An 18,829-nucleotide genomic window follows, 5' to 3' on the forward strand; every position below is an offset into this window, starting at 1 on the left:
CAATTAGCTAATCGCAATTTAGGAATATTTTCAAGGGTGCAGGGGTGTCACAAGAACACCCTGCTGCACCCCTGAAAATGACATGTGTTGGCATATGGCGCCCATACATGCCCCAAGGGCCTGTATGAGCGTCATATGGTACCTTTGGATTTTAAATAAATTGCTTTATTAAAAGAATTTGCAACTTACCACCAACTAGAAGTTGGTGGTAATTTGCGAATCCTTATGGGCATTTTTGCATTAATTTTCCGTTAATACATTGCATTTAAGGAATCGCACAATTTGCGATTCCTTAAGTGCAATCGCAAAATAAGGAATAGCAAATTTTGCGATTCCTTATTTTGCTGCCAAAATGTGTCATACATACCATTTCGGCCTTTGCGAATGCTAATTTGCTTGATACATATGGCCCCTAATCCGCTTTAATTTCTCTTTCTCCACTCATGAAGGAAATGCATATCTCGCTCTGACAGGTTGCTATAGCAATACATTTTTGTATTTTTGTTGAGAAACCAAAAATTATCACTTATATTCTTGTCGCCTCAGATCTAGATCTGGTGCCTAGCTTTCAATGCCTGTTAGCTCAAGGAAATCTCAGTTGATTTTTATCCTGTTCTGACGTTCTTTATTCACTTAGGATCAGACTTTGTACATGTTGGAATTTCCTGTCCACAAACTATTCACCCAAGTTTCAAACCCAAGCTAGGCACTCTAAAGCCACCATTGCAAAGAGGCTGAAGAGATCCATTTCCAGGCAGGATCTAGAACTTACCCTAAGAAACCTTTCATTCCTCCAGAAAACATGTGTCCCCAAAGAATATATGGCCCTAAAGAAGACCTTCTATACAAACACCACATAGGTCCTCCCTTTAAGGTCGAAAGGCGTTGGCGTAATCCGCCTAAAGGTCAAGAGCTCAAACAAACATTTAACCAGTGCACACGAGGCACCCTGCAGAAAGCGTGATTAAGGGTGCTACAACAACTTATCTATTCAAAGCTCCGACCTTATCAGGACCTTAAAATAGTGTCACTATACAAAAATGTGAAAGGACGCAATGGTATCCGGTTCCAACAATAAACAAGAGTAGGACACATGATACCCCGAATAAGGCACTTGTGCAATACGTTAGAGGAACAATGCACTTGTAAATATATGTCATATATGGGTAATGTAAAAAGACATGTCTCTTTGCTTATAGACTGTTAATGTGTAAGTTATGTTGCCATAGACTGTCAAGTTATTGTTTAAATTGTGAATCTGTCCTAATTATTAGTACATTGTTACAGTGAAGTATGTCGTATATTTGTTACTGTAAAATGTGTAAATCGTTTACATGTTTATGTGAAAGTATGATACAAAATATTTTAAAAAAAGATTAAGAAAGACCACGAATCACACAAATGCCCAGTGTAAGAGTATTTATTGAATAAGTTGGGTTACCCTTAAAAATTGAAAGATACAGGGATCTACACATTTTGCGAAACTGAGCAGGGAGACTAGTGTAGATCTACTGGTAATTTACGGTCTGGGAGGTACTGCATTGCAAAGACCCCAGATCTACAGCAGCACTGGGCTCTGTTCACTTGACTCTGCTTTAACATTCAGAACTGTGTTAAATAAATGGGTAAGCATTTAGTTACAGGTTAACTGAAGTTAAAGAATGGAAGTATCTAAGGTGTCCTGCATCACTTAACTTTAGGACATCTGACGACAAACATACATTACTATGATGAATTCTCTACAACATTAAACAGTGTACTTTGTTAATATGCAGAAGCATTTCACCTTATTGTTTCAAATTATATATGGGCAATGAAGTATTTAAAAATAAAATAAGTTTCAAACAGGAATTTAGAAACATCCATGGTTCCCTCCACCCTGAAAACAATGGAAATAGAGAACTAAGATGTAAGTTAGTTATGTGCACCCTCTGGGTGGCCTGGGTTACTATTATACATGGACAACATTATAGTTCATTAAATCTAAAAGAAACACTTTAGTGATAAATTCCTTACCTTAGAATTACCCCCAGGCGTGAAAGTTTTAGTTAGCAGTACCCCTGCGCGTCGGTAGGCGTCATCGTGTCGTGCCGCTCTGCGTACGTCGTTGGTGTCATAGCCCCCGAGATAACGTAGTCGGAGCTACTTAGACGCGCCCACGCGCGCTGACGTCAGTTCGTTCTTTTACCACGCCAGCAAGTGCAGATCTGGAGAGAGCGGTACCCCCAGTCACGTTTTGTTATTTTTGGGACTTTTGTATCTGTTGACTCCTGGTGTATAGGGATGCCCGGTTTTAAGTCTTGCTTGACTTGTCCCTGCACGATGTCGGTGACGGACCCACAACGTGAGTGTGTCTACTGCCTCGGGCGCGACCACGACTCTGAATCGTGCCCCGAATGCTGGGCCATGGCTCCGAAAACTTTGAGGGAACGGTCCAGAAAGTTGCTGGCGGCCCGGGAGTTGGCTCCGCGCCGTTCAAGGTCCTGGTCCCGTGGGAGGTCGAGGGACCATTTGCGGAGCCACCACCACCATTGTTCTCGAGTTCTGGACTTTTTGGTACTGTCCAGAGGTGTCAGGGACAACACCCGAAGACCCCTGAGTTCTACCTGTCTCGGTGCACAAATAAACAGAAACACGGGCTTCTCGATGGTGGCGTCAAAGACCAAAGGTTTATTTACTGCAGGGACACAGAAGTCACAGAAACTACACACGGGCAGATTCTAGGAGCCTGTTCGCTTTGCACAAAGTGGGTTGCTCCTTAAATACAATTTATTTAGCTGGGGGCAACATTTTCCACATACTTGTACGTTTCTTAACCTTTATGTCCTAAATAATAAATATTTGGCGTTACACAGGAATCGTCAACAATATCTGATGTCAAAACATTACGAAAGAGAGGTTCCCACTGTTCCATCATAATCCCATGTCATCTTTTCATTCAAGAGCCGGACCGCCTCATCGTAAATTTCGTTACCTCCCCCTAATAAAGGCCCAGAAGGAAAGGAGCAGAGCCAGGTGCAGAAGATAGAAAAACAGGATAAGAGATGTTTGTGGGTCGTAAATGGGCAAGGCTACCAGCTTTGGCCACCTAATCATGATCAGGCAAACGAACACGAGAACCAGTATAGCAGGACTGGCCTCAGGCCGTGGAGGCAGCTTTTGCCGAGTCATGCGGCCACAGCGTTTCTGTCCTAAGGTGCACGTGTCACTAGCAAGGTGAATCGCCGGTTAAAGCCTACGTGTCCTTAAGTGTAATGAATTGATCAGAGGTCACTGTGTGTTCATGGACTATGTGAGGGCAAGAATACAAGATGGATGACAGAATCTAAAATGGATGCCATGGGTAAATCGGAAATGTGATTATAACAGTGTTCTTGCTCGTCGTGTAGCGAAAACACCATGATATACTAAATGGATCATTTGCGGTTCACTGATACCAAAATTACGAGTTTACGACAATGTTGAAAACACGGGTTCAAATCGTCACGGAACCTCAGACCCTCCTTTTGCCCTTAAATAGGCAATTACTCAGTCTATGTCAGAGTCTATCTCGATGTTCATTAGGTCAGTGATATGTTGTTGCAGCATCATCCTTTCTCGCACCTTGTCTCCAAACACAGGTGGTTTTCTAAGACAGGTTGCAGCACAGAGGCTGCACAAAGCGGGAGCACATTGGATAATAAGGCAACACGAGAATAGGAATACTAAGATAATACCAACGACCATCAGAACCTTCCATCCCCACGCTGATAATAGAGTCCAAAGCCATTCCATTAAGGACCAACTTCCCTTGTCTACGTGAATAGAGTCGGAAATCTTGTGTAGCTTAGAGATTGCTTCATACACTGTCGGAGCATTATTAGGAATATAAACACAGCAGCTCGATTGGATCATTCTGCATACCCCACCTCGATCTGCAAGTATTACGTCAAGAACCATACGATTCTGTAACGTCACGAGACGATCCGCTTGCAGCTCAGCTGTTAAATTACTAAGGGCACCAGCAGTTTCTGTAATAGTAGATTCAACTACCCGTGTTAGCTGACGTAGATTTCTACTATTGGCCATAGGCCCCCAGAACGGAAGGAAACCTTTGAAGATGTCTCCGGCTTCCTGGCCAGCGGTGTCTTCTTTGCTGAAAACACCTCTTGCCACTCTGGTCTTTTGATAATCTGGGGAAGCGGTGTATGTCGGAGGCAACGGTCGGGCAATATAGCATGAACCTGAAAAGTCGGCAGGCAACCATGTATATGCCCTATCCTGACAAATGAAGTAGGTACCCTTAGCAGTGAGGAAGGCAGGGGAAGAGTTTGACGGATATACGTAAGTTTCAACACAGTCACTCTTCCCTAACCGAGCTCTCGGATTTCGCCCATTACCTTGCAAGCAGAATTGACCTCGGTGAGGTACGACCCAGACTGGAGTGGAGCTCTTACGCTTGCTTTCTCCCAAACTAATGCTATACTCCGTAGAATTCCAACTCAGATAAACTCGTAGTTCATCTCTAGGGACAGATGGTGAGTTATTGACGTCTCTAACCATGTCAGTTATTCCCTTTGTCAAGGCTTTATTAACAGATGTATACTTAGCGGAACGTGGAGGGCGCGGGGGATAGGTTTCGAGAGCATAGACAAATACAGTTTGGAAGGCCCGACATGATCCATTATAGCTAAAAGGCAAGACCAGGTAGGGAATGCCTTTATCCATGGTATGTGGTATCAAACCACATACCCAGCAGTCTGTTGTGTTAACTACCAGTTGGTGTTGGTGCAAGAGCTGTATAAAAGTGTTATTTATTAATTCTGAGCGTCGAGCTTGCTCATGTTCGGGGAACGGATGAAAGGAATGAAAAGAAACAGTAGTAGGAGAAACAAGATTAAGGGGAGGTACTGTAGTTGTTATCGGTGACAAAATTAAATGAACACCAAAGACGATTCCACCCACCAACGTTACTAAAACAATCAAAAACGTAATTGCACATTGCATCAGAAAACATTTGTTATGAAGAATTTTGTAGAGTCTATTTCTGCGAACATAAATTACATTCTCTCGGTGCAGCCCAGGAAGCTCCATCTTCTACAACCGCTCGCGACCACTGATGATATGTACGTAGTTGAAAATGCCTCTATCAGCCCTGGGAGTTCCCAGAACTAACAGAAAGACCGACCTTGTGTCTGGCCCCCGCAGATTCAACTAGGCACAAAGCCACGACCCTACGGCGACCCAGACGGCAAGGTAACAGAAACAACAGAAACAAACAAAGGAATACAAAACATGAATAGCAAGCTTCCTGGCTGGAGGTAATGTGATAGATCAAATGTGAGAAAAATGCAGTTTCCTGCTTTTTGTCCTTTGAGTGAGAACGTAAGTTGTATCAATTTTCCTGGAGTAGTTTGATCCGGAAATAGTCTGTTTTCGGCAGAAGTAGCAATGTTCGAGTTCGCAGAAGACAAAGGTTCGTTTGGTGCAGTGTTCTGTTCAGTGACCAAAGGAGCAGCTTCAGGAGGGGAGTCAGAGTTTGATTGATCACTTATCAGTTCTGCATCGCTGAAAGGCACGTATCTAGGAACTGGTTCGGTTTCAGAGGCACCAATTCCTTTTCTTACCCAGTTATCATAAGGGAGTGGGAGGGGTACACGCTTAGCATGTGTCGCGTGGATCCAGTTTTTTCTACCAGCCACACGTATAGCAGTCCTTGTCGCCAAAAGTACTTGAAATGGTCCAACGAACTTGGGTTGCAGATTTCTGGTTCGTCCAAAGTTCCTAATGACGACGTGGTCGCCGGGTTTCAGCTGATGACCTGGACTTTCCGGAGGCTTTGACAATGCATCGAAAACCTGTTGGTGAATGAGACTCAATTTAGCAGTCAAGTCAAAAAGGTAATCAATTAGCATTGGGTATTCCAGTTGCTTGAACTCCCTCGGTCTAGGTACCCCCCAAACATTTGCAGGCCGACCGAACACAATCTCATAGGGGCTAAGCCCTACTCGAGAATGCACGGTCGCTCTTGTGGATAACCGGGCCAAAGGTAGTGCATCTGGCCAGGACAAGCCCGTGGAGGCTTGTATTTTGGCCAGTTTCAGCTTGAGGGTGCCATTGTAGCCTTCGACTAAACCGGCTGACTGGGGGTGATTCGCACTGTGAAATTTTTGTTTAATTGACAAACCTGCACACACACTCTGCATAACTTTCCCTCGGAATTCACTTCCGTTATCTGACCATACAATCCGTGGCATGCCATACCTGGGGAAGTATTCCTTTAGGAGGATTTTGGCAGTGGATAAGGCAGTATTGTCTTTGAGTGGATATGCTTCGATCCACCTTGAAAAAGCACAGACTACCACTAGAACGTACTTAAGTTTGTTACAACGATCCATGTGAATGAAATCCAACTGAATCACTTCGAAGGGGCAAGAAGGAGGAGCGAAGTGACCAGCGGGTGTGGGGATTCCCTTGCCAGGATTATGCATCAGGCATATCATGCAATTTCTAACCACTCTCTCTGCACACTTACTAATTCCATCATTCTTCCAGACTGGAGCCAACATCTTACAAATCCCTTTCGAACTGATGTGCGCTGCTCCATGCGCCATCGTTACTACCGCAAGCACATACGCATCAGGCAACATCCAACGCTGCTGTTCCGACAAATCAATCCAACAGCCACTCGAGTCCAATTTACCCGTATTCTCTCTCCATGCAAGCTTTTCTTCTTCAGTCGCTTCATCCTGAATTGCTTTCACACTTTCCACTGTGTCCTCACACATTCCCGATTCAGCAACCCATCTTGCAGACGTTGCAACATACATCACACTCATTGTATTCCTAGCTGTCTGTTTAGCTGTCTCATCAGCAAAGGCATTTCCACGACCAACATCATCCGTGATTGCTCGATGAGCACTGCACTTCACAATCGCAACTTCCATTGGTAAGGTTAGAGATTCCAACAAGTCATTGACTAGCTGACCATGCTGGATCTTAGTCCCATGGGACGTAATAACACCTCTTTCCTTCCACAATCGACCAAAACTATGCGCTACTCCGAACGCGTACTGACTATCTGTGAACACATTCACTCTTTCCCTTGGCTAAAACACACGCTCTAGTCAATGCAATTAATTCTGCAGCTTGGGCAGAATTCTGACTCACTCTTGCAGTCTCCACAATCGTACTCAAAGTCGTTACTGCGTAGGCAGCTGTCACGTCACCATTCTCCAATTTAAAACAAGACCCGTCAACATACAACGTGCCATCTGGATCTGATAATGGAGTGTCTTTAAGATCAATTCGTCCCTTTGTCTCCTCCTCAGTTCTGAAACAGTCATGTGGTTCAGAATCACTCGACTCCTGACTAGTCGGCAACAATGTTGCTGGATTCAAGACATTGCATCTTTTGATCTGAATATGACTTGCTAGCAGTGTCAGCTCATAGCCTGATAATCTAGCACTGGTAAGGTGCTGTGTCTTGGTTCGGTTCATGAGTGTGTCCACGGCATGCGGAACCATGACCACTAGCATGTTGTTCATGACCAAACCAGCAGATTGTCGAATGGACACTGCAGCTGCTGCTGTAGCTCTTAAGCAACTAGGCAACGCTCTGGCTACCGGATCTAATGTTGATGAAAAATACGCACAAGGGCGTTGCTTATCACCAAATCGTTGCGTCAGAACACTCAACGCGCAACCTTCTCTCTCGTGGACATAGAGTGTAAATGGCTTACTGTATTCGGGTGTACCCAACACAGGAGCTGAACACAGTGCATTTCGTAACTCAGAGAAACTTTGTTGACATTCGGCAGACCATGGCACCGGACTCGGAACACCTTTTCCAGTCAAGGCCACCAATGGTTTTGCCAAAAGAGAAAAATTTGGGATCCATTGCCTACAGTATGAGGTAATACCTAAAAAGGCACGCACTTCTCTCTGTGTGCTAGGAACATTCATCTGCGTAATTGCTTTTATTCTCTCTGGGGTCAACCTTCTTCCCTCCTTTGACAAGAGATGACCTAGGTAGGTCACTTCTTGACAACAGTATTGCATTTTGGAAGGTGACACCTTGTGATTTAAATTAGACAAATGATGCAGTAGGGAAATTGTAGCTGCTTTGCAAGTTTCCTTGTCATCGGCAGCCACTAGAAGATCATCGACATATTGCACTAACGCAGAACCAGGAGGAAGTACAAAGGAATCTAACTGACTTTTTAATGCCTGGCTGTAAATGGATGGGCTTTCACAATAGCCTTGTGGAGCACGTTTAAAGCTGAAGCTTCGGCCTCCTAAAGAGAAGCCGAAAATATCTCTGCTTTCCTCGGCTATCGGAATGCTGAAAAAGGCATTCTTCAAGTCGATAACTGAAAACCATGTGGCTGTAGCAGGAATCAACGTTAACAATGCAGTAATGTCTGGAACCACAGGAAACTGTGGGATCACAATTTTGTTAACCTCTCTAAGGTCGATTACAAATCTATAAACTGGAGGCTTTGAAGGATCAGTGCGTTTTAAAATAGGCAATACAGGACTGTTACAGACATTTCCTCTAGTTTCCTCAATTACGTCTTTCTTGATCAAATCTTGCACGATCAATAAAAGCGCACGTTCACCTTCACTCGAGATCTTGTGTTGTGGGATTCGTGGAAATTTGACATTTGCTTTCAAAGTGACTTTATATGGTGGAATTTCCAAAAGACCAACATCGTTAGGACCAGTCGCCCAAAGAGTATCAGGGAGAGAACGCAGCTCCAGTGGGAGCGCATCCATTGATAAGTACATCGGGGAGATGATTCTCTTACCCAATGTAAGCTGTACTCCTGACTGAGACCAGTACAAAGTCGCGTACAGGCGTTTTAACAAGTCTAAACCAAGCAGATTTTCATTACAACCAGTCGTCAAAATCAGGGGTGCTTTCAATTGACGAGGTCCAACAGAAATAGACAAAGGACCAGAAACGGGGTTGTGAACAAGTGCACCTGAAAAACCTACTGAAACATTTGTTAAGCCAGACAAAGGTGCGCCAGGGAGTTTCGCATGTATGATAGAACTTTTTGCTGCACCAGTATCCAACAGAAACGGTTCGACTACACCTGATGTTGCTACTGCGACATAAGGCCCACTCTGATCTACTGGAACTGATACTACTCCCTCTCTTTGTCCATGGCTGTCCTAGTACTCACTTTGTTGGAATTCCTCACTCACTTCACTGTAATCCTCAACATGATATTGTTGAGATCTAGTTGGTTGTGCAGATTGCCCATTTCGCTGATCAAAATAATTAGAAGGGCGATCATTCGTTTGTGGAGGCATCGCACCTCGTCCTCGACCTCTAGAATTTTGCGTAGAACCACCACGACCTCTCTGAGCTGCTGCAGCATTATTTTGTGTTAGTACTGGACACTCATTCTTGTAATGACCTTCCTTTTTGCAGTAAGTACACTGATTCCATTGGTATTGCGGTCTCTGAGAACCATAGTCGGTCCTTTGGTATGGCCCTTGCTGTGTATTTGTCTGATTCGTGCGAGGCGGATATGCCTGCTGCAAAAGGACTTTAGTTTTTAAGTCTTTTGTTTTCTTATCTGACTTTTCCTTCTCTTCTTTATCCCTATTTTCATAATACTGGGCAGTTGCAAGTATTTGCGCAGTCGTAGAGACAGCCCTCGCACTTTCAGAGTCCTTTAATTTATTACTGAGTTCTGGTAACAGATTGTGCACAAATTTATCAACAAATAATCTCTGGCCTCCTTCCGTGCTCATTTCCTGACCACTGTGATCTACGAAAGTTTCCTCAAATCTTGTGAAAAAGTCGGAGACGCTTTTGTCCTTCTGCCTGCATGCGGACAATTCGTCCCAGTTAACGCGTAATGCTGGCATCAGAGTTTTCATTAAATCGATTATTCTACCAGGCAAATCAGCAATTAGAGGTTCGGGTTTAGAACCACCAATCTGTTGGCCATCGGCCGCTATTATAGCTGCCCAATCACCACCTAATGCAACTGGAGGATTTTCTTTACGAATTTTAGCCCAAATTGGTTGTGGTACTACATTGCCAAATAACATGTCAATGTCCGCTAAATTCATTACGCAAGCTTCAACTGTTTGCGCCAACTCTTTGTAATATCCAGCTGGATTTTTACGCGGATCTGGCAAGGCCTGTTTCACTGCTAACACTTCTGCTCGCTTCCACGGAATGTGTATCCACACTCTCTGGAATTGGGCCGTAGCGGCTGCAATACCATGGACCGCATCAGCTTGCACAGCTTCGCGCCAAATTGGAGGAACTTCTCTCATAGGATATTGACGACCTTGTTTCGTACTACGTTTGTCTAAATCTCTTGGTGAACGAAGGGAAGGATCGAATCTAAAATCTAAAATTGCTTCTTTTATCTCATGACCAACTATCATACCTGCAGCAAATTTTTGTTGAACTTGGATTAATTCATCCGGTACTTGTTCAGATTCGCTCTCCTCCCATTCTTCACGTAAAAGGGAACACATGACATCAAACACATAGCGCTGTGTCGGTTCCTTCCATTGCATGAATGTATCTAATACATCTCGTACATTATACCTTCCAACTTTCGAAATCCACCTAAGGGCAGTGGAGTCTAATATTCCACGTTCTTCACTACTAGGAAGTTGACTACGTCTCTGAACGGAGTCAGAGACAGGACTCCTAATCAAAGTTTTGTAAAAGGGAGATAGAATATTAGTGACAGAATCAGTGATTCTCCGACGAACAGAAAGCGGAGTCATATAGCTTGCAGAAGTTTGGAGGAGAGTAGTAGTCGGGACAGAAGAAAAAGCAACAGTAGGGGTAGCAGGCAAAGTAGCTTGTGAAACAACAGGTATCAGTGGTACAGGCATAGGCAGAGGAGCTGGCAACCCTGGAAGAGGGGGTGCCGGAGGAACATTAATATTGACCACAGGAAGTACAGGAGCTTGATTCAGGGGAGCAGGAGCAGGTATACCAGGCTGTCCAGCAACCGGTAATTGAACATTCGGTAAAGGTGGAGCTGTAGCACCCTGTGCATACGGTGGGGGTGACCTCAACAAGTAAGACAACAGGGGATCCTTTTCAGGGTCCTCTACTATCTTAGCTGTACTCGATGGCAAGGCAGGATAGCACTTGTCTATCGCTAAATTACGCTCTCTATTGGCCACCTCTATCGCTTTCTCAGATTCATTGAGTTGCAGCTGCTTGGCAGACTGTTCTAAAGTCAACTCTTGCTCTTTTTGTTCTTTCTTTAACTTTTTAGTTTCTCTCTGTTTGGATTCTTTTCGCCAATAACGGAAAGAATCAAACATTGCCGGCCAGGCTTTCTTCTTAAACAATTTCTTTTCTAAATTATCAAGAATTTCGGGTTCAAAACTGCCATGCAGTGGCCAACTAAGGACACCATCTTACTCCGTGTATCGGATCCACACCTCATTATAAGATATAGGACCCACACCATGTTTACAGTACAGATCATAAAGAGGAGTTCCAATCGGAGGAACCAGACATGAGTCCTCCAACCGGGAATCCCTGATGCAACCAAAACACGACAACATACAATTTTTCCGACTTACCATTTTATAAACCGGACCACAGAACAGACACAAACAAAGGTGCGCACTCGAACCAAGAACTTAGGCCTACCAAAGTGAACAAATGTATCGATACCCAAACTAAACCAAATGATTATCGTAACTAGAACAACTAGTGATAATCTTACGAAACCAAACCAAACCAAGAACTAAAAGGATTATCCAAACAGGAGTAAACCCTTACGAAGTAACCAAACAACTAGCAACCACTTAATACTTAACTGAGGTACTGAAGACGTCACCAAGGAGAAACCTGTCTCGTCTCGCCGTACTAAGGTCTGCACCTCGGGTCCAAGACAGGGCGACAGTCAAGGCAGCGGACCACTGCAGCCGTCCGAACGGGAACCCTCGTGGAAGAGAACTTCGGGCCACTTTTGCGATATGCCGGGATCGATGAAGTGGGGCGCCTCCCTCTGGAATCTTCACACGAAGCTTCTCGAACTCTTCAGGCTTTTGGACCGGTACCGAATGACGTCGCCCCACGTTGGGCGCCAATTGGAGTTCTGGACATTTTGGTACTGTCCAGAGGTGTCAGGGACAACACCCGAAGACCCCTGAGTTCTACCTGTCTCGGTGCACAAATAAACAGAAACACGGGCTTCTCGATGGTGGCGTCAAAGACCAAAGGTTTATTTACTGCAGGGACACAGAAGTCACAGAAACTACGCACGGGCAGATTCTAGGAGCCTGTTCGCTTTGCACAAAGTGGGTTGCTCCTTAAATACAATTTATTTAGCTGGGGGCAACTTTTTCCACATACTTGTACGTTTCTTAACCTTTATGTCCTAAATAATAAATATTTGGCGTTACACAGGAATCGTCAACAATATCTGATGTCAAAACATTACGAAAGAGAGGTTCCCACTGTTCCATCATAATCCCATGTCCTCTTTTCATTCAAGAGCCGGACCGCCTCATCGTAAATTTCGTTACCTCCCCCTAATAAAGGCCCAGAAGGAAAGGAGCAGAGCCTGGTGCAGAAGATAGAAAAACAGGATAAGAGATGTTTGTGGGTCGTAAATGGGCAAGGCTACCAGCTTTGGCCGCCTAATCATGATCAGGCCAACGAACACGAGAACCAGTATAGCAGGACTGGCCTCAGGCCGGGGAGGCAGCTTTTGCCGAGTCATGCGGCCACAGCGTTTCTGTCCTAAGGTGCACGTGTCACTAGCAAGGTGAATCGCTGGTTAAAGCCTACGTGTCCTTAAGTGTAATGAATTGATCAAAGGTCACTGTGTGTTCATTGACTATGTGAGGGCAAGAATACAAGATGGATGACAGAATCTAAAATGGATGCCATGGGTAAATCGGAAATGTGATTATAACAGGAGTGTTCTTGCTCGTCGTGTAGCGAAAACACCAGGATATACTAAATGGATCATTTGCGGTTCACTAATACCAAAATTACGAGTTTACGACAATGTTGAAAACACCGGTTCAAATCGTCACGGAACCTCAGTTCATCGAAGTCTTCACACTCTGAGTCAGGTAAGGTGAAGCACAAGAAGTCGAAGAAGCATTGTCGCTCTTCGCCTTCCCCTAGCCTGTCGCTTGACATGGCTGACGGTGGTGCCATCCCCGCGGCTCCGGCGGAGCCTGCGCAGTTGCCGACGGCCTGCTTGCCCGCCCTTCCCGGGTCCGTTGGCATCTCTAACCCAGCTACAGGACTTCCTGTCAGCCATGGCCCGCCTTTTTAGCCCATCGGCCTCGCCGGAACACCTTCGGGTCTCGCTGTCCAATTGGGGGTCCTCGCTCTTCTTCGTCGCCGGCTCCGGTCTTGATGTTGCGAGAACCCCATGGATCCATGCATGGATCCCAGCCAATGTCCGGTGGCCTCATTGGACCTCCACTGACCTTGACGTCTACGGTACCGATGGCTGACCCCGTCCCCGGCTTCCACCCCAATGTGGAGATGGCGCCGGACCAGTGTTGATCGATGCCGATGGGAAATTTCTATCCCTTTCTCCGTCCACCTCCCTCTTTTCCACGTGCCAGGCAGGTTGGGGAGGATGGGGAGGACTGGGAGGGGTATGAGGACCCTCTCGCAGCCCAGTGCGTGTTAGACCCGGACTGGGAAGAGGATTTAGAGGATAAAGGTGACATGGATTTTACTCCAGAACCTGGCACACTGTCTCGTTCTACCGTGGCTACGGAGGAGGGTGGCACATATTCTGTGGTGTTGTGTAGAGCAGATGAGGCCCTTCACCTCGAGCTCCCTACGGTGGCCGTCAGGACTAACCTCCCGACAGAAGTGCTCCGACCAGCGTCTTCCTCTACGGAGCTGCTGCTGCCCTTTTAATGACGCACTTTCGAACCTTCTTTTGGGCACCTGGTCCAGGCCTAACAAAAGGGCTCCTGGTGATAAGAACGTGGCCCAACACCATCACTGGCCCCGGGCAACCGCATCTTCCTCTCCCAACACCCAACCCCTGAGAGCTTAGTTGTCCAAGCCTCTGCGTCCCCAAGCGCATTCCCTTCTGCACCTCCGGACAGGGAATCCAAGAAACTGGAACAGTTTTGAAATAAACAGTTTACTTTCGCCAGTTCAGGGCTGCGGTCTGTGAACACTGCATGCCTCTTGGGCCATTATTCCCATTCTGTGTGGGACGCTGTGGCGCAGGTGCTGCCTTGGTGTCCAGAGGAGGCCCTGACGGTGCTCTCCCAAGCTATTGCTGAGGGAAGAGACTCAGCCAAGTTCACAGTTTGTTGTGTCCTTGACACCGCCGACTCCCTGGGGAGGGTGATTTCCACGACAGTGGCGCTACGCCGCCACTCCTTGCTGAGGACACCTGGCTTTTCCGGGGATGTCCAGAACACTCTGATGGACATGTTCTTTGATGGCACTCGCCTTTTCGGTGATAAGGCAGATAGTGCGTTGCAGCGTTTTAATGACTCATGGGCTACGACCAAATCCTTAGGCCTTTCAGCCATGCACACTCCTTCCGCTTCTGCTTTTCGCTCCTTTCGTGGCCAAGGAAGGGGCGGCCAGAAACGTTTGTTTCAGAGCCACAGGCCTGCGCAGCAACAGTCTCAGCGCAGCCGTGGATGTGGGACCCTCAGTGGTTGGTCACGGGGCCAGCGGGCGGGTCTGTCCACCACCTCCTCTGCCGCCACTGACTCCAAACCTTTCTAGTTTGGCGTTTCAGGCCCAGCAAACACCAGTGGGTGGCAGTATTCGCCATCACCTCCCCCCGCTGGCACACCATCACTTCGGACAGGTGGGTTCTTAAGATAGTCCGACGGGGCTACTCCCTCCCCTTCGAGACTACCCCACCAGCCATGCCACCTCAGTCCCACCGCATGTCGGGGGATCACTTGCCACCTCCTCAGGAGGAAGTTACAGCCCTCTTGGCCAAGGGGGCCATTGAGTGTGTTCGATGCCAGAAGTAGGTCGTGGTTATTACCCCCACTATTTCTTGGTTCCAAAGAAAGACAAGGGCCGACGGCCCATCTTAGATCTTCAGAATCTCAATCCCTTCCTCCCGAAGGAGAAGTTCAAGATGCTCACACTTGCTCAGGTCTGGTCTGCCCTAGTCCCGCAAGACTGGTTGGTAGCGTTGGACTTGCAGGACGCTTATTTTCATATTCCCGTCCTGCCTGCCCACTGGCTTCCCTGCGGTTCACAGTAGGACACAAGCACTTTCAGTTCACCGTGCTCCCTTTTGGCCTTACCAGCGCCCCCGGGTGTTCACGAAGGTGATGGCGGTGGTCACAGCTCATCTGCGCAGATCAGGGGTTTCAATCTTCCCCTATCTCGACGACTGGCTGTTGAAGGCGGGCTCACCCCAGGCAGTCGTCTCCCACCTCCAGACTACAGCCGACCTCCTGCATTTCCTGGGGTTCTCCATCAGCATGCCAAAGTCGCACCTGATTCCCTCTCAGAAGCTCCTTTTCATCAGAGATGTTCTGAACATGGCGCAGTCTCGGGTTTATCCTCCCAAGCAGCGAGTCATGGACATTTGGGCTATGATTCAGATCTTTCTGCCCTTGTCCTGGGTTTTGGTGAGGATGACCCTGAGGCTGCTTGGCCTCATGGCCTCCTGCATCCTGCTGACCAATCATGCCAGATGGCATAAGAGGGCTCTGCTGTGGGACCTGAAGTTCCAGTGTGCGCAGCATCAAGGGTACCTGTCGAGTACGTCCAGATCTCGGAGGGCACTGGGCAGCAGTTGCAGTGGTGGCTCACGAACCAGCGTTGGGTCAGCGGCAGACCCCTCTCCCTTCCCCAACCGGAGCACACAGTTGTGACAGATGCGTCTCTCCTGGGATGGGGCAGCCACATGGGAGAGGCAGAGATCAGAGGCCTCTGGTCTCCGGCGGAGTCCCGGCTCCATGTCAACCTTCTGGAGCTCCGGGCAATCCTACTTGCACTGAAAGCATTCCTTCCCTCTGTCAAAGGGAGAGTAGTGTAGGTGTTCACAGACAACACCACTGCCATGTGGTATTGCAACATACAAGGTGGGGTGGAGTCGTGCACCCTATGTCAGGAAGCTCTGCGTCTCTGGACATGGCTGGAACGTCAAGGCATTTTACTTGACGGTTCATCACTTGGCAGGTTCTTTGAACGCCTGAGTGGATGAACTCAGCCGCAGGTGCATGATGGATTACGAATGATGTCTTTACTCTGAGGTGGCGCAAGATCTCTTTCAACAGTGGGGAGAGCCTTGGTTAGATCTGTTCGCCACCGATCATCACTGCTGCGCGTATGAATTTCCAAGGCGGCACTCGCTCGGTGACGCTTTTCGTCACGAGTGGAGCTGCGGTCTATTGCACGCCTTTCCTCATACACCACTTCTACCCAGAGTGCTGAAGAAGATCAGGCACGACCAGGCCCAAGTCATTCTTGTGGCCCCGGACTGGTCTAGAAGAGTGTGGTATCCCGAGCTACTCAGTATGAGCATGGATCCCCCGATCTGACTTCCTCTTCGTGAGGATCTTCTGTTGCAGCAGCAGGGAACGTTCCTCCACCCGAACCTGCCCTGCCTCCACCTACATGCGTGGAGAATGAGTGGTGACAGTTGATTTATTTATTTATTTATTTATAAAGTTTTATATAGCGCAAACTTGATCCCGAAGGATATCAGAGCGCTTTACAATTTTAGACAAAGATAACAAATTAGAACATTAGTGAGGCCTGCACAAATAAAATGACACATTTGTAGGTTTTTAAACTGAAAAAAATGAAATGTTAGAGAGAAACGCTTCCTGACACCCCTCCATACCCCCTATTTCGAGAGAATGTTACAACTCTTTTGAAACACCTTTAGGATCAAAAGTTCAATGTTTCTACATTACTCTGCATCTGTGTTTCGCCACGCACCTTCCAACCGACAAATGCCTGTATACTCATTGGGCTATTAGGAGATATAAACCTATGATTCCTTTCTACTTGCCTCCTGAAGTCTGGGATATCATTCTGGCAGCCAGGCGTCCCTCCACTAAATCGGTATACGCCTGCAGGTGGAAATAATTGGTGGCATGGTGCACAGCAAAGGCTGTGGATCCCCTTTCTGTCCCTCTTTCAGAAGTCCTATTGTTCCTTCTTTTTCTGGCCCAGCAGGGCTCTGCTCTGGGCACTATTAACACCTTGGCTGCTAGGTGTTTTCCCCCTCCTGTGCTGGATTTTGCACTTTTGCTGGCACCATGACGAGCTGAGCTCGTCATCAGCACACGACACCCGTGGGTGATGACGAGCTGAGCTCGTCATCAGCATCGAAAGGGTTAAGGGCTATCTTTCCGCAATTTTGGCCTTTCTCAGGCTCCCTAATCAGCCCTCTCTTTTCAAGTCCCCTGTTGTAAATAGATTTCTCAAGGGCATTACACACCTTTTTCCACCTATTCCATTTGTAGTGCCTCACTGGGACTTGAATCTGGTTCTTACTTATTTGATGTGCGCTCCTTTTGAACCACTTCACAACTGTCCTCTTCGTTTATTGACTTTGAAGACTGCTTTCCTGGTTACCATTACCTCTGCTAGGCGTGTGAGTGAGCTCCAGGCTCTTTCCTGTACGCCTTCCTTTCTTTCGGTTCATCCGGATAAGATTGTGCTTCGCACTCGTCCTTCCTTCTGGCCAAAGGTGGTCACTGCCTTCCACATCGGACAAACTATCACCTTGCCTGCTTTCTTTCCGCCTCTGCAACCTTCCATAGAGGAAGAGAGGCTCCACCGTCTGGACCCAAAACGCGTGCTCTCATTCTACCGGAATCGCACACAACAGATCTGGCTGGATGACCAGCTCTTTGTTGGCTACTTTGATGCCAAGAAAGGGCGGGCTGTACACAAGAGGACTATCGTCCGCTGGATAGTCTTGTGTATCAAGGCCTGTTATTCTGTGGCTAAAAAGGAACCTCTGGTGGGGTTGCGCAACTATTCTACCAGGGCGACAGCAGCTACTACTGCATTGGGACATGGTATCCCCCTACAAGACATCTTGTCAGGCAGCCACCTGGGCCTCGCTGCACACTTTTGCTAAGCATTATTGCCTTGACAGTCAAGTCCGGAGAGACCGCTTCTTTGTCCGTTCTGTTCTCCTTGACTTTCTTTCGTGATCTTGGTTCGCAGACCCACCACCGGGGGGGTGGGGGGGATTGGGTTGCTGGGTTATCTATTCAAAGGTAAGGAATCTATCACCAATGTGTTTCTTTCAGATGAACAAGATACTTACCTTAGGTAACGATACATCTGGAAGAGACATTAGTTAGTGATAGATTCCTTATCCCCCAACTCCTCCTCCCCGTTCTGCGAACTGATTTCTAGGGTTAAGGACATCCCTTTCAGGGCCCTAGATTCAATGCATCAGTGGTCAGTTTCTTGCATGGCTTTGAGTTCCAAGCGGGGAAAGTCATGTACAGAACTGACCTCAGCGCGGGTGGGTTCGTCTTAAGTAGCTCCGACGACGTCATCTCTGCGACTACGACCCCAACGACGTACGCGGGTCCGCACGGCGGCTTCCAACGCACAGGGGTACTGCTGATGAAAACTTTCTGGATACAGTCTGAGGCCTGGGGACAATTCTAAGGTAAGGAATCTATCACTACCTAATGTTTCTTTTTTTTTTCTATCCTCATCTGCCCGACACACGTCCCTTAGATGCGGAAGAAACCAACCAACCATCTCACTGCTTTTGGGAGCAAGGCCCTGAGAATTGAGCCGCTTCACAACTCAGCAGAGAATTTTATGAGGTGATAGGAACGACCATACATCTTGTGACGATGTCTCAAGACAACTTCGTGCCAAAATATTCAGTAT

General features: G+C 47.1%; 1 protein-coding gene across 3 annotated transcripts in view; it reads left to right on the top strand.

The window, feature by feature from the left end:
* The window catches only part of U2SURP (U2 snRNP associated SURP domain containing), an 835,376-nt gene that overhangs the window by 218,703 nt on the left and 597,844 nt on the right, over nucleotides 1-18,829 (top strand). The window lies entirely within an intron of this gene.

This window comes from Lissotriton vulgaris, chromosome 11 (assembly GCF_964263255.1).
Source record: "Lissotriton vulgaris chromosome 11, aLisVul1.2, whole genome shotgun sequence".
NCBI classification, from domain to species: Eukaryota; Metazoa; Chordata; class Amphibia; order Caudata; family Salamandridae; genus Lissotriton; species Lissotriton vulgaris.